Genomic DNA, 15,516 nt, shown 5'->3' with positions numbered 1-15,516 from the left:
CTGAATAGTGAGTTGAGCATTTTTGCTATCTTTGAGAGATAACTGACTCGATCATCGGAGTGCCCCCGGGTGGACGAATCACTGCCGGAATCTCTTCTTTCTATTGCAGGTCGCTCGAGCTTAATCTATTCTGTCAGTGCTCTCCAGCTAAGTACTAATTTGGCAGTGTGGTCGGAAATTGACACACACAATTTGGCACCGTCTGTGGAAAAGAAAGGTGAACAGATGGCCAACAACGGACAGAAAGAGAAGATTGGGGATGACACTCCTATTGGAAGTGGGAAACCTATAAACCTTGACGTTGAAGAAGACAACTGCAACAGAGAGACTTACGATGAGAATCACGAAGGAAAGGACGTCGGCCAGGAAGGCGACGTACCAAAGAAAACGGACCGAAGCGGGTACTACAACGAGGACGACCTCCAAGTATAGAAAGAAAGATGCCTGCGGAGGGACGATGAGGTAAAGGCCATGGCGAACAAATTACCAGACCTGCAATCGGTCATCAATTTCATGATGCAAGACAACGTCATGCAGCCACAATTCCCGCTGTAGAACACGCCGATTCCAGCGGCCAATGCCCAGAAGGGAGGGCAGAAAACAATCCCTGTAGCCCCCCAGCACACCAGGAGCGAAAAACACTCTCACCGGCCTTCAAGGGAGGTCGGGCGAGGAGAGTCGAGAAGGGAATAATCTCGAAGGAAACATCGCACCAAGGAAGCAGACCCCAAAGAACATCAGCATGTTCAAAGGTAGGAGTTGTGCTTCAACGCAACTGATGGAGAAAGGTCGAAGAGGGCTCAAAACGAAGTTGAGAGTAGTGCACCTAAAAGGCTGAAGTCAGGAGATAGCCGAGCTCCTGGGTGGACCAAAGAGGACTTGAGAGATTACCTTAAGAGGAAGCAACAAAATGCCGAGGTAACTTCCTCTGTTAAGCCGAGAACACCATTCTCGGTGGAGTTAGACAAATTTGAGGCCCCGAAAAGATTTAGTATGCCAAGTTTCCAGATCTACGACGGGAAGTCAGACCCCAACTTTCACGTCGGTTTGTACCTGAACTCGATGGCATTATACACTGGGAACGAGCCGTTGCTTTGCAAGGTGTGCCCCTCATCCTTCGGAGAAATTGCATCAGACTGGTTTCACAAGTTGCCGAAAAGAACTGTGAAAACCTGGAAAGGCCTGGCCGAGATGTTTGTGGCCAGGTTTGTGACAAACAAATTCCAGCCGTTAAGGGTAGACGCCCTGATGGCTCTAAAAATTGGCAAGGATGAAAACTTGAGAGCCTATGCCAAAAGGTATTATGAGGTATTCAACCGAATACCCAAGTGCAACCAAGAGGTGCGGTCGTGTCTTTCAAGAACGGCCTAAAAGATGATTGTCCACTACGAAAGTCATTGGCAAAGACATTGCCAAAAAGCATGGAAGAGCTCATGGCCAGAATTGAGAAATATGCCAGAGCCGAGGAAGACACGCCAGGGACTAAGGAGACAAAGCAAGAAAAAGGATACGGCTCGTCGAAGCGAGGCCGAGGTAACAATGGATCCAACAAGCAAGAGATAGGACTGAGGGCTGCACAGGCAGTCACAACTGTATTCCGAGTTCCAATTCACAAAGTCCTGGATAAAATCCGAACCCAGCCCTACTTTAGAGCACCAGCAAGGGTACCAAGAGCGTTTATGGGAAGAAGCCTTGGTAAGCATTGTGCTTACCACAATGAAGATGGGCATCTGACTCAGGGTTGTAGAGCCCTGAAAGCACTCCTGGAAGACCTGGTAAGGCAAGGCCATTTAAAGGACCTTGTAGATGAAGCCAGGACAAGGGAAGAGCAGGCAAGACTGCCTCAGGCACCAACAGCTCCACTTCCCTCAGCACAGCAACCGCAGGCAAGCGGACCTCGGGTAATTAATGTAGTTCACTCGAAGGTCAACAAAAACAAAATACGGGGAGAGACCCAGAAGGTAAAGCACTTGCAGCATGTGTACCAGGTCCGGGAGAAAAGACCTTGGGATGAGGGATGCTAAGGACTAGTAGTGTCCTTTACTGAAGCCGACCTTGAGATGGTACAACATCTACATAACGATGCCTTAGTAGTATCCCTCCAGGTTGGGGAGTGCCAAGTGAAGCGCATCCTAATTGACCAAGGCAGCTCTTGTGACATCATGTATGTCAGGTGTTACAAGGAGCTTGGCCTTCACCTAGACGATATGGAGCAGTCCAACAGCCCAATGGTCGGGTTCAATAGAACGACGTGGCCACTGGGAGCAACAAGCTTGGAGGTGCAAGCTGGCACCAAAAAGATAAAAACAGAATTCACCATAATCGACACACTCTCCCCCTACAATGCTATTTTAGGAAGGCCATGGCTGCGTGCAATGTGAGAAGTTCCCTCGACGTTGCATCAGTTATTACGGTTCCCAACAAAGCATGGGATAGAGGAGGTCAGAGGGGATCAGCTGCAGGCAAAGAACTGCTCCATGGCAGCGACGAAATCAACCTGCAGTATACGAGAACCAGAGACAGTAGAGATCAAAGACAAGGACGTGGAAGTCCTAGATGACGTCGGCAAAGAGCCAGCCGAGAAAAGTGAAGAAGCCCTGAAGAAAATCCTTGTCCAGCAAGGGGATGAGGAACGCTTCTTCCTTCTCGGCTCGGGCTTAGTCGAGGAAGAGGAAAAAGAACTGGAGCTTTCTTGAGAGAAAACATTGAGGTATTTGCTTGGACACCTTACGAGATGCCTGGCATTGACCCTGAGGTCACTTGCCATAAGCTGAACATAGATAGGTCGGCCAAACCTGTAATCCAACGAGCAAGAAGACCGACGTTGATGCATGTTGAGGAAGTAGAAGAGGAAGTAGATAGACTTCTGGATGCCAAAGCCATTCGAGAGGTAAATTATCCGACATGGCTATCGAACACAATGGTGGTGAAGAAAAAGAATGGTAAATGGAGGGTTTACGTGGACTTTACCAGCCTAAACAAGGCCTGTCCCAAAGACAGTTTCCCATTACCCAAGATAGACCAACTGGTGGATGCCACTTCAGGGCATGGAAGGATGAGCTTCCTGGATGCCTATAGGGGGTACCATCAGATAGCCATGTACCCCGAGATGAGGAGAAGACTGCGTTTTATCACCCTAAAAGGGCTATATTACTACAGAGTGATGCCTTTTGGGTTGAAAAACGTAGGTGCAACTTACCAGAGATTGGTAACCAAGATGTTCAGACACCTGATTGGCCGAACAGTGGAGGTATACATTGATGACATGGTTGTGAAGACCAAGGAGCCTGAGAATCATCTAGAAAACTTGAGGGCAATTTTTGACATCCTTAGAACATATCAGCTCCGACACAATGCATCGAAGTGTACATTTGGAGTTGGATATGGTAAGTTCTTGGGATGCTTGGTGACCAGAAGGGGCATTGAGGCTAACCCAGATTAGATCAAGGCCATCGTAGAACTAAAAAGCCCAACATCGACGAAGCAAGTACAGATGTTGACTGGAAGGGCTGCAGCCCTGAATAGGTTCATAAGCAGAAGTTTTGACAAATGCAAACCCTTCTTTAGCTTAGTGAAGAAGGCCACAGGCTTCTTATGGACAGACGAGTGCGAAGTCGCCTTGGCCGACTTAAAGAAGTATTTGACCATGGCTCTAGTTCTCTCAAATCCAGAACCTGGAGAGGAGCTGTTCCTGTACTTAGCAGTTTCGGAGCATGCGGTAAGTGTAGTGGTAATCCGAGAAGAAAAATAAGAGCAAAGGGCTGTTTACTATGTAAGCAAAACCCTGGCTGATGCAAAAACCAGGTATTTACCCTTGGAGAAGTTAACACTGACCTTAGTAATGGCTTCAAAGAAGCTGAACCATTACTTTCAAGCCCATAAAATTGTGGTGCTAACTGAACATCCTTTGAAGTCTCTGTTGCAGCAGGGAGATCTGATAGGCAAAATAGCTAGGTAGGCAGTAGCCTTGAGCCAGTATGACCTGAAATACAGACCTAGAACAACAATCAAAGGCCAAGTTTTGGCCAACTTCGTGGCCGAGTTCACGTTAAGATCCATCGTACATCGGGCTCCGTTGAGCCGAGGTGAACAATGTCCTAGCGAGAAAAGAGGAGCCCAGCCAAGGGCAATAGAACAAAGGAAGGAAGAAAAACTTAGGCCCTGCAGCATTTACATCGGCGACGCCTTTCGACTGTTTGTTGATGGGAGCTCAAACCGACAAGGAGCGGGGGCAAGAGTAGTACTGGTATCTCCAGATGGACAGAAACTAGAACAATCCATTCGTTTGGGGTTTAAGGCCTCAAACAATGAAGCAAAGTATGAAGCACTGATTGCAGGACTGAAACTGGCAGCAGATGAGGTGATAGTCTTCTATGACTCCCACCTTATAGTCAACCAGACAACCGGCGAGTTTGCAGCCCGAGATGAAAGGATGTCGACCTACGCAAAGGAGGTCAGTAGGTTGGTGGCCTTGTTTCAAAATTGCCGACTACAGCAAGTTAGCCGAGATGATAACAGTCACACTGATGCCCTGGCCAACCTGGTTAGTGCAATACAACCTGAAAAGACAAGGACGATAATGGTTGACTACTTGTCGAGCCCGAGCATCGAACCGTTGACCACAGAGCATGAAGCAATATGTGTGGACATGGGACCAAGTTGGATGGATGTAATAGTAGCATTCCTGAAAGAAGGAAAACTGCCAGATGATCACAAAGAGGCACATAAGATCAGATTAAAGTCGGCAAAATTCAGTCTGACAACAGAGGGACATCTCTACAGAAGATCCTTCACTGGACCCCTTTTGAGGTGTGTACATCCTTCACAAGGTGAAGATTTTTTGTACGAAATACATGAAGAAGTATGTGGAAGCCACGCTGGGGGCAGATCACTTGCTCATAGGGCCATTACCCAAGGGTATTGGTGGCCCTACATGCAGAAAGATGCAGAAGCCTATGTCAAGAAGTGTGAAAAGTGCCAAAGGTTTACACCACTGATACTCCAACCAGCAGCAAACCTGAACCCAGTATCCAGTCCTTGGCCGTTTATCCAATAGGGCATGGACCTTGTTGGAAAACTGCCCTAAGTAATTGGGCAAAGGAAGTACCTGTTGGTAGTAACAGATTACTTCACCAAGCGGATAGAAGTTGAACCCCTTGCCAAGATCCGAGACGTGGATGTAAATAACTTCATATGAAGGAACATCATCACCAGGTTTGGGATCCCAAGGGCAATAGTTGCAGACAATGGAACACAATTTAACAATAAGCTAATCAAAAGCTCCTGTGCAAAATTCAGAATCAAGAATTATTTTTCGACCCCAAGTTTTCCTCAAAGTAATGGACAAGCAGAAGCGTCCAATAAAGTTATCTTGGATAGGATAAAGAAGAGACTGCAAGCAGCAAAGGGAAAGTGGGTGGATAAATTGCCCAGTGTACTCTGGACATATCAGACTACGCCGAGAAAATCAACGGGAGAATCCCCATTTGCCATGGCTTATGGCACAAAAGCAGTCATTCTGCTAGAGGTCGGCATCCCAGGGATCAGAACTCAGGAAGTAGAGAGTGGGACTAATGATGTATTATTAGCCCGAGATTTGGATCTGCTAGAAGAAAGAAGGGAGAGAGCTGCAATTCAGCTAGCGGCATACCAGCAACAGCTTGCCAGGGCTTATAATAAGAAGGTCAACCCAAGGGAGTTTCAAGTTGGTGACCTCGTCTTGAGAAAGGTCGTCGGCAACAAGAAGGATCCTAGAGAGGGCAAGCTTGGCCCGAATTGGGAGGGACCCTATAGAATTATCTCGGTGTTGGGCAATGGGGCATATTGGCTTGAAGATAATGAAGGCAAAAAGTTGCCAAGGCCCTGGAATACTTGCAATCTGAAATTTTTCTATCATTACACTTACTTGTTCTTTGTTAATTAGCCGAAGTAATAAATAAAGTTTTTAGCTTGATTTTTTACACTTGTGGCTGATAAGATACTTGACGATGTTTCTGGAATACATGCATAATGAGAACCCAAGTGGAACTTAAGTTCACATTAGGAGGCAGAGAGTTGGAAAATGGTTCCTGGAAAGGTAGAATTTATAAGCTAAAATTAATTTAACACTTGTTGAAATTTGTAAAAAATTTACAAGTTGAAGTTAAACCGAGATCACGTTTAACACTTGTTGAAATTTGTGAAAAATTTACAAATTGAAGTTAAAGTGAGGACATGTTTAACACTTGTTGAAATTTGTGAAAAATTTACAAGTTGAAGTTAAACTGAGGTCATATTTAACACTTGTTGAAATTTGTTAAAATTTACAAGTTGAAGTTAAACTGAGGTTACGTTTAACACTTGTTGAAATTTGTGAAAAATTTACAAGTTGAAGTTAAACTAAGGTTGTGTTAAAGGAAGATTGGTTTAAATACTAGTTGAAATCTTAAATTTACAAGTTAAAGCTAAGATTGAAACAAAAGAAGTACTTGCGTACTTGCCGAGATAAAAGCGTTAGTTTGAATAACCGAGGTATATTACCCCGAGAAAATTGCACAAATAAGGTGTATGCTTGAAAGCATGCAAAATGTTTCTAAGTACAGAATCATACAAGTGTCATACAAAGGAAATTGTACTTGCATACAGAAGAATCAGTTCAAAAAGAAGAGGGCACTTCAGCCTACCAAAAGAGTAGTTTAGAAATTACAAAAGTGGCACTTCGTCCAGATCCAAGCTTACACTGATTCAAAAAGTAAAACAAAGTACAAAGTACAAGAAACAAAAGGGAAACAAAAAAATAATCTACTCGGCGTCAGCTGCAGGTTGTGTCTCTCCTCCAAAAAACAGTTGGGAAGGCTTCTTGGCAGCTTTCTCAGCTGCGAGCTCAGCATCAATCTCCTGAAAAGTTTGATCAAGGCTCTTCTCGGCAATTGGCACCTCGGAGTCTGTCTTCTGGGAGGTGGCATCTTTGGAGATTTCATCATCATCTTGAGACAAGTCCACGACATGCTCATTCAGCGTAGGGGACTTGGCCCCAGCAGCTTCCTTTGGTTTCCTCACCAAAGCCTCCTCCTCAGACCCAGAATCGTCTTCGAATTGGCTTGGAGTAGGGGGGAATGGCAGGGTGAGGACGTCGGCGTTCCTAAGGGGGGGTCCTCGGGGACATCGAGCTTTTTCAGGGCAGCCATCCAACTAAGGGTAAAACCATTGTTGCATGTCTGCTTCACCTGACTCTTGTAGTCCGCCGTGACAACGGCCACCCCCTCAGCGTATGCCTTTTCGTCAACGGCCTTGATCTCGGCCTCTTTTGTGGCCAAGGCATCCTGCAGTTTTTTCTGGGCCTCGGTTGTCTTTTCTTCGGCCTCTTTCTTCTAGGCCTTAAGAACCTTGTTAATGGCCTCAGCGGCATCTGTTTTTTCTTCGGCCTCATCCTTAGCTTTAACAAAAGTCTCGGCCTGGTTTACCAAGGTTTTCATTTTTGCCTCAGCCCTTTTGATGGCCTTCTGTAAACCACCAACCTCCTTGATTTTGTTGGCCAACTCCTTCCTCATTTCGAAAGCTTGCATTGAGAAGGAGTAGGCGTACTGGATCGCCTGAAAGAAAATCAACAGAACAAAAGTTAGTAAAAATCTCTGAGTATGAAGGAATAGAGAAAGAAAAATACCAAGTATGAAAGACTTACTTGAACAGAATGCTGGAGCATCAGAGCGATGTTTTCATACTCACTCATCTCGGCGTTCCGGTTAAGGTCATTTAGAAGCAGCAGAGCCGTGGAGTGGGCGACGCTGACTTCGAGGTCAGTCGCACTGTCGCCAGCTCTGACCGACTTGTCTTCGATGGTGATCAGGGGGGCCTAGGGGGCATCTGATTTCATTGGCCCCGATGTTGTGGCCGATTCAGACCTCAGACTTTTTGACTAAGTGGATTGAGATGGTTCGGCCTCAGCGGGCCTCTTCTCGATGGCGGAAGGGGTCTTTTCACTCTCAGCCAATTTTGAAATTGGCAAAGTGTCCTCAGTATCAATCTGAGTCACCGTTGCCTTTGGCTGAGCCTTCTTCAATCTCTTGGGCTTTGGCTTTGGTTGAGGCTGAGATGGTACTTGTTAAGCATCAGCGGTGGTAGGGATGTTTGCCAAGAGATCTTCAGTGACTGCTTTCTTGTGGCCCGTCTCGGCAGTGAAAACAGTTCGGCGTCGTCGACGGCGTTGAGATGATGGGATCAGTAATGGAGCCAAGGTAGATGGCTACTTCGTTGGATCAGAGGTTGACCCCTGATCTGGCTGAGATGATGAAATGGTGGGAGGAGTAAGTGGCGGACAGAGGAGACTGGCTCTTCTTTTTCTTCGAAACGTCGGGAAGAACCGACTTATAGGTGGGAATGAAGTTGAGTAGCAAATGAGCTCTCCACCTCGGAATGGGTAAATCCAACAACTTCTTCAAGCCCTTGCTGGGGAAAAAAGACTTGTGGAAGTCTTTTGCTGGTTGAGGAAGAGTTGCAAGAAAAACAGACAGTAGAACAAATAAAGTATTGAAGACTTTAAAAACAAGTAAAGTATAAACACTAGGCTCTTACCATTACCCTCTACAAAAACTGTTCGAGGAAGAGGGTAGAGGTGGAGGTCCGCATCTGGAGCGAACTCCTAGTTCCCCGAGATAATGAAGTAATCATCCCCGGCTCCCTTGTTGGAGTCTGGGAGGTCGACTACGATTTTATACTCTGTGGACCTCGGCTTGAGGTAGTAAATATAACCTTTCTCTAACTTGAGGCCACACATGGTGCAGCAGTATTGGATATCGGCTAAGGTAACCCTAGCATTCTCCTGTTTGGCTAAGGCTATTATACCACTGATGACTTGGTAGGAATTGATGGCGAGCTGCATTGGGTTCAATTTATAGTAATGAAGTATCTTACGGAAGAGGGTGTCTAGTGGGAGCCTAAGTCCACACTCAATAAAAGCTACAACGGGAAAAGGCATAGAATCAGTTGTAGGCATGATAGAGTAATCCTCCTCAGCCAACCTCAAATGGACGTCGGCAGGGATGGAAAACTCCTACCTAAAACATTCCAACTTGGTTGGGGTATTTACCTTATAATTCCACATACCCACGACGTCAGCTTAGGGGGAAAGTGGATAAGTTGGAAATAAAGTGTTCTGTAAAGGCTCAGAAGACCTCGGCAAAACCTAAACAAATGCTGGGGTAAAGATTTTAAAGTGAAGGTTGTTTCAGTTTTTCCCTAAGATTCGTGTGTTCTATGGCAAATCTCAAACCTAAATCTAAGCAAATGGAGGTTGAAGGCAAGAATCTGGAAAAAACACGGCAAACAGAAACAAGAGCAATGATTCAGAATCAAGAAAAGTGGTGAATCATCAAGAACACTGTGACAGAGTGTGTGCAAAGGTGCAAGACCAAGAACAGTGGCAGAATGAGCAAGTATGTGGGTATTGTGTGTATATTAAAGAACGGTTTGGGCAAAAAGCAAAATCATGAGATAAATATGCTTAGAATACATGGTTGGATTCAAAAACACAGATGTGAATGACGTTGCAACTACAGTATACAGATGTAATAGTTTGAGGAAGAACAAAAATTGAAACAAAGGAACAATGACTTACAGGGGAAGAATAGGGTTGCCGAGATCAGACGATGGCAGCAACCGGAGAAGTGCAGCAAAATCCTTGCCGAAGGGGGAGAGCGAAGCTGGTTGCAAAAAAGCTTTGTGAGAGCGGCAATGGCAGATTTGGGAGAGAAAGTTAGAGAGAGAAAAAGTTCGATGCTCCAGAAACGGTGGTGTAAAGTGAAAAGACGGAGAGAGGGAGAAGTTTTGTCAAAAACGCGAAATGGCGACAAAACTTCAATGAATGTGCCTTGGACGACATGCCTATCAGACAGCGCACGTACGAGTGATGCGACTTGATGGTGCGTGTAGGGAACGACTCAATAGGGAAAAGACGTGTGGCAAAAACGGTTGGAATATTGTGCATGACAGCTTACACGCGTGACAGAACTCTTAAAGTTCTTGGTTTAAAGAAGCAAAGACTTCGGCTGGGAGGATGATCTCGGCTGAGAAAATTGAACAACCCTAGTTAATGGTTCTAAGGCATTAATAGAAGCAGACTATAGGTCTTGGTCATACTGAGCCGACGAGTTCTTACTTTGGTAATAAATGTTGAAACGAGCTTAACCGATGTGCAAGATAGAAGAAATGATATAGGTTCCATCACCTCAGGATGCCGAGGTAATAGAACCTAGGGGGCAGTTATGGGGACATATTTTTTGAGTGCCAACACGTGGCCAAGGCGACGCCGAAGTGTCAGTCGAGATGCCACGTGTCCTGGTCATGACGCCGAGGTGATCTCGTCTAGGCCGAGGTTATCTCTGAAAATACCGGAGTCCGGAATAAACGGATAAGGGACAAGAGTCCTAGAATGAGGAAGAACCTCAGCCTGGATAAGGATAAAGCTCTTAGAGAGTTTATCTTTATCTATTAGAGAGTCTAAGATAAGCACTGAGCAGAAGTCCATTGAAGCTAGGCTTCTATTGGGACTAGGATTGTGTTGGCTATAAAAGAGAGGCACCCCCATGGGTCTAAGGTACGCAATTTATATTCTGAATAGTGAGTTGAGCATTTTTGCTATCTTTGAGAGATAACTAACTTGATCGTCGGAGTGCCCCCGGGTGGACAAACCACCACCGGAATCTCTTCTTTTTGTTGCAGGTCGTTTGGGTTTAATCTATTCTACCAGTGCTCTACAGCTAAGTACTAATTTGGCAGTGTGGTCGGAAATTGACACACACAGATAGATCAATACAATTTTAAACAACAAGAAATGAATAGCTCGTGTAGAGAAATTCATTGCTTAGCTTAGTCATTGACATAGTAACTCCAAGCAACAAACAATTCATCTCTTTATTCCGCAATTTGAACTTTGTTTGAATTGGACACAATAAATCTTACAGTGTGTCATTGAGTGTAATACTGTATATATTTTTAGGAAATTTCATTACTCATAAAGATTATCAATAAAAAAATTGACTAATTGAATTTGGCAAATCCTAGCATGAAGATCTTAGGAGTGCTAACCGCATGGACCATCCAACAATCTCATTAGCAATGTAGTTTATGCTAGAAATATTTCTATTGGATGGGCTTACAAATAGATGAACTTGTTTGAAGCTCCAACAAAAAAATAATATGAAGTGAATCACATCTTGCATTTAGATTCTATATCTTTACTCAATCACTTGATACTAATGATCTCAAAAACATCATTAGGTTAAATTTCGTATAAAATTGGTGTAAAATTGCCAAGTATATGCGATGTGGAAAATTATTACGTATCACGTGTTCATACTATTTCACCAATCATCATTCATCATAGCCTTTATATTCCTCAATCACCCAACACAAAATCATAATATCTCACATTCTCCACTAATCATAATACTATGGAATACCACATGGAATGCAATCTTCTAATCAAAGATAGGATATGACAGGAGAGAAAACAATCAAAACAATAGTGAAATGAAATATATAGATGTGAATTTTGAACGTAAGATGTTAACGGATGTGTTTGAGCTTCACAATAGATATGTTAACAGCAAATTAGTGTCAGATGTGAGTATACGGATGTGTTAGAGCTTCACAATAGATATGTTAATAGCAAATTAGTGTCAGTTGTGAGTATAAATAGCAAAACAAATAGGATTTTTGTTGCACAATGGAGCTGTTAAGTTCTGTGTTAGAGCATTAATATCAAACTAGTTAAAATTTTGTTATATGTGTGTGAGTGATTTTCTGACCACACTGCCCGCTTAGTAACCAGCTGGAGAGCACCGGCAGAATAGATGGCACCTGGCTGACTTGCAACAGAAAGAGAAGATTCTGGCGGTGGTTTGTCCACCCAGGGGCACTCCGACGATTAAGTCAGTATATCTCTCAAAGATAAATCAAGTGCTAAACTCACAATCTTGAGTATCAAAAACATACCTTAGACCCATGGGGGTGCCTCTCTTTTATATCCAACATAAACCTAGTCCCAATAGAAGCCTAACTTCTATGGACTCAGGATTACTGCTAAACTTGGACTCCCAGTAAGATTAGGACAAACTCTCTAAGAGTCTTATCTTAAAACAAACTGAAGTCTTCTCTCATTCTAGGACTCTTGCCCCTCATCCGCTTATCTCGGATTCCGATATCTTTGAAGGTAACCTCGGCCTATCCGAGATGCCCTCAGCATAACAACCAGGACACGTGGCACCTTGGCTGACACGTCGGCGTCACCTTAGACACGTGTTGGTACTCAGAAAATATATCCCCACAACTGCCCCCTAGGTTCTATTACCTCGGCATTCCGAGGTGATGGAACCTACACTGTTCGTTCATCTGTACCCCTCTGTCCGAGATCAAACTCGCCGACCTCAAAGTTCCTTGGATTTTACTGTCCACTTCTGTCAAGTATCAAGCTTCATGCTTTCCAAGCTGCTCGAGATCACACATCCTAGCCGAGGTTCTTGTTCCATTAATTCGTAAACTCCAAGAGCTTTGTAACTGCTCCACTCACATTCTTCGGTGGGTTCCCGACTTTCAGTCATCTATTTGACTCCGGCGATCTTCATATCGGCGTTCATTTCTCTTGGAAGGTTTATATACTCTTTTATTAAGCTCAATCTTTCATAACTCTTCTGAATCCGTTTACTTGTCCTCTGTTGTCTTCTATTTTCGTCTATTTTCAAGTTTTGAATTGTTTGAACGGCTGGCACTGTTCTTTCCATATCCGCTTTCTGTTGCTAGCATCGTGTCTGGGTCATTACTTTCTTGTTCTTCACATACTTACTTAGTGCCTGTGCACTTGGCGTTATTCTTGAACTTTGTCGTCTTCTTGACTCTGATTTTCCTCTTTTTTCATTTAATGCTCTGGCTTTTTCTCTTTCTAGCTCTTTTGCTTAAATCCGTCATTGTTCCAAGCTTTCAAGCTCTACAACTATTTTCGTTCCTCTCCTCCGGTGAAGCTTACATCATTCTGTCACTTTCGCATCCATCGTCAGACTTCGGTAATTCTCATTCCGACTTCCCTCTTTCTAGTAAGCCACTGTTCCTCCTGGTTTTACTTCTTGTTGCTTTCCAAGAAGCTCTGCTTCATTGTTAATCACCATTGCTGTTTTACCCGTTGTTTCCAAATCATCTTCTTGAATACACACTGTTCACACATCTGTTGATTTCTGCCACTGTTCTTGGCTTGACACACCTGTGCAATCTTTTTGTCTTGATTTCCTGATAGCTTCATCACCATTCTTGATTACGAATTACATTTTTGTTTCTGTTTTCTGTGTCTTTTTTCAGATTCTTGCTTTCAATCCTTGCCTTCAAACTCCGAGATGCCAATCAGCGAGAAGAGCTTTGATCAAACTCTTCGGGAGATCGATGCTGAGCTCGAGGCCGAGAAGGCTGCTGAGAAGTCTTCCCAACTGTCTTCTATATCCTGCCATTGATGCCGAGTAGTTTTGTTTCCTTCTTTTACTCCTTGTACCTTGTACCTTATACTTTGTCCTTCTTTGTATGCTTTTAATCTGGCCGACGTGCCATTTTTGTAGTCTGAATAATTTATTTTTCAATATTCAGGCCAAAGTGCCTTCTTTCTTCTTTAAATGTATTTCTCTAATTTCTTCTTTGAATGAATGCCTTCTTTTTTCTGCTCTTGTATGATTCTGCACTTAGAATAATTTGCATGTCTTCAAAGTACACCTTTGCCCGTGCAATCTCTTCGGGTAAAATACCTCTGTCACAACTTCTAATCTTGCTCATCTCGGCCTTGTCCTAACACTTGAAAATATTGTAACAAATATTTTCACAAGTGTTGCTTAGGACTTGTCACTTTCTCAATGTCTTCTATCAAGACTTCAGTTTTCCATATTTCAAGTTTTGACAACTTGGTAGTCTTGGCAAGTACGCAGATATTGCTTGAGCTTGACTTTAACTTGTAAATTTTTCTCAAAAATTTCAACAAGTGTTTTAACCATCATCCTTTATCATAACCTCGGTTTAACTTCAGCTTGTAAATTTTTCTCAAAATTTTTCAACAAGTGTTAAACCATCTTCCTTTCGATACGACCTCGGTTTAACTATAACTTGTAAATTCACAAAGAATTTCAACAAGTGTTAAACATCATCTCGGTTTAACTTCAACTTGTAAATTCACACAAAATTTCAACAAGTGTTAAACAATGATCTCGGTTTAACTTCAACTTGTAAATTGTCCACAAATTTCAACAAGTGTTAAATATCACATCGGTTTAACTTCAACTTGTAAATTCACACAGAATTTCAACAAGTGTTTAAATATCACATCGGTTTAACTTCAACTTGTAAATTCACACAGAATTTTAACAAGTGTTAAACATCATCTCGGTTTAACTTCAACTTGTAAATTCACACAGAATTTTAACAAGCGTTAAACATCATCTCGGTTTAACTTCAACTTGTAAATTCACACAGAATTTCAACAAGTGTTAAACAATGATTTCGGTTTAACTTCAACTTGTAAATTCACACAGAATTTCAACAAGTGTTAAACATCATATCGGTTTAACTTCAACTTGTAAATTCACACAGAATTTTAACAAGTGTTAAACATCATCTTGGTTTAACTTCAACTTGTGAATTCACACAGAATTTCAACAAGTGTTTAAATAATGATTTCGGTTTAACTTTAACTTGTAAATTGTCCACAAATTTCAACAAGTGTTCAACAATGATTTCGGTTTAACTTCAACTTGTAAATTGTCCACAAATTTCAACAAGTGTTAAACAATAATCTCGGTTTAACTTCAACTTGTAAATTATTACAAATTTCAACAAGTGTTAAACAATAATCTCGGTTTAATTTCAACTTGTAAATTGCTACAAGTTTCAACAAGTGTTAAACATCTTTGTCTTCTCTCTGCCCCCTACATGACTTTCACATGTTCTTTTGTGGACCTTATAAAAGGTCTTCAACCTGGCTAACTGCAGTCTGACCTTGTATGTTTTGTTTTTATCTTCTGGGATCTGAGATCTGCTCACTAAGCTCTTCTCTTCTCAGGCTTAAGTGCCGAGGTCTTGTCTGCTGGAATCTTGGATCTGCTCTCTCAGGTTGAGCTCTTCTCTTCTCGGACCTACTCACCTAGGCTAAGATCATGCCTTCTGGGATCCGGGATCCAGGATCTGGAATCCGGGATCTTCTCACTTAGGCTGAGCTCTTATCTTCTCGGACCTACTTATTTAGGCCGAGATCTTGTCTTCTGGGATCTGGAATCCGGGATCTTCTCACTTAGGCTGAGCTCTTATCTTCTCGGACCTACTTATTTAGGCCGAGATCTTGTCTTCTGGGATCTGGCATCCAAGATCTGGAATCCGGGATCTGCTTACTTGGGCTGAGCTTTTCTATACTTGAATGTCATCTCCTTGGGAGCACTTATGCCCCCTGTCTTTGCGTCCCTTCTGGAAGGGTCTTCTCTCCATTTATGTCGACACATTCTCCATCTTTGATAAACTCGT

This window comes from Camellia sinensis, chromosome 1 (assembly GCF_055761805.1).
Source record: "Camellia sinensis isolate YWXY chromosome 1, ASM5576180v1, whole genome shotgun sequence".
Classification (NCBI taxonomy): Eukaryota; Viridiplantae; Streptophyta; class Magnoliopsida; order Ericales; family Theaceae; genus Camellia; species Camellia sinensis.
Note: the sequence above shows the minus strand (reverse complement) of the source record.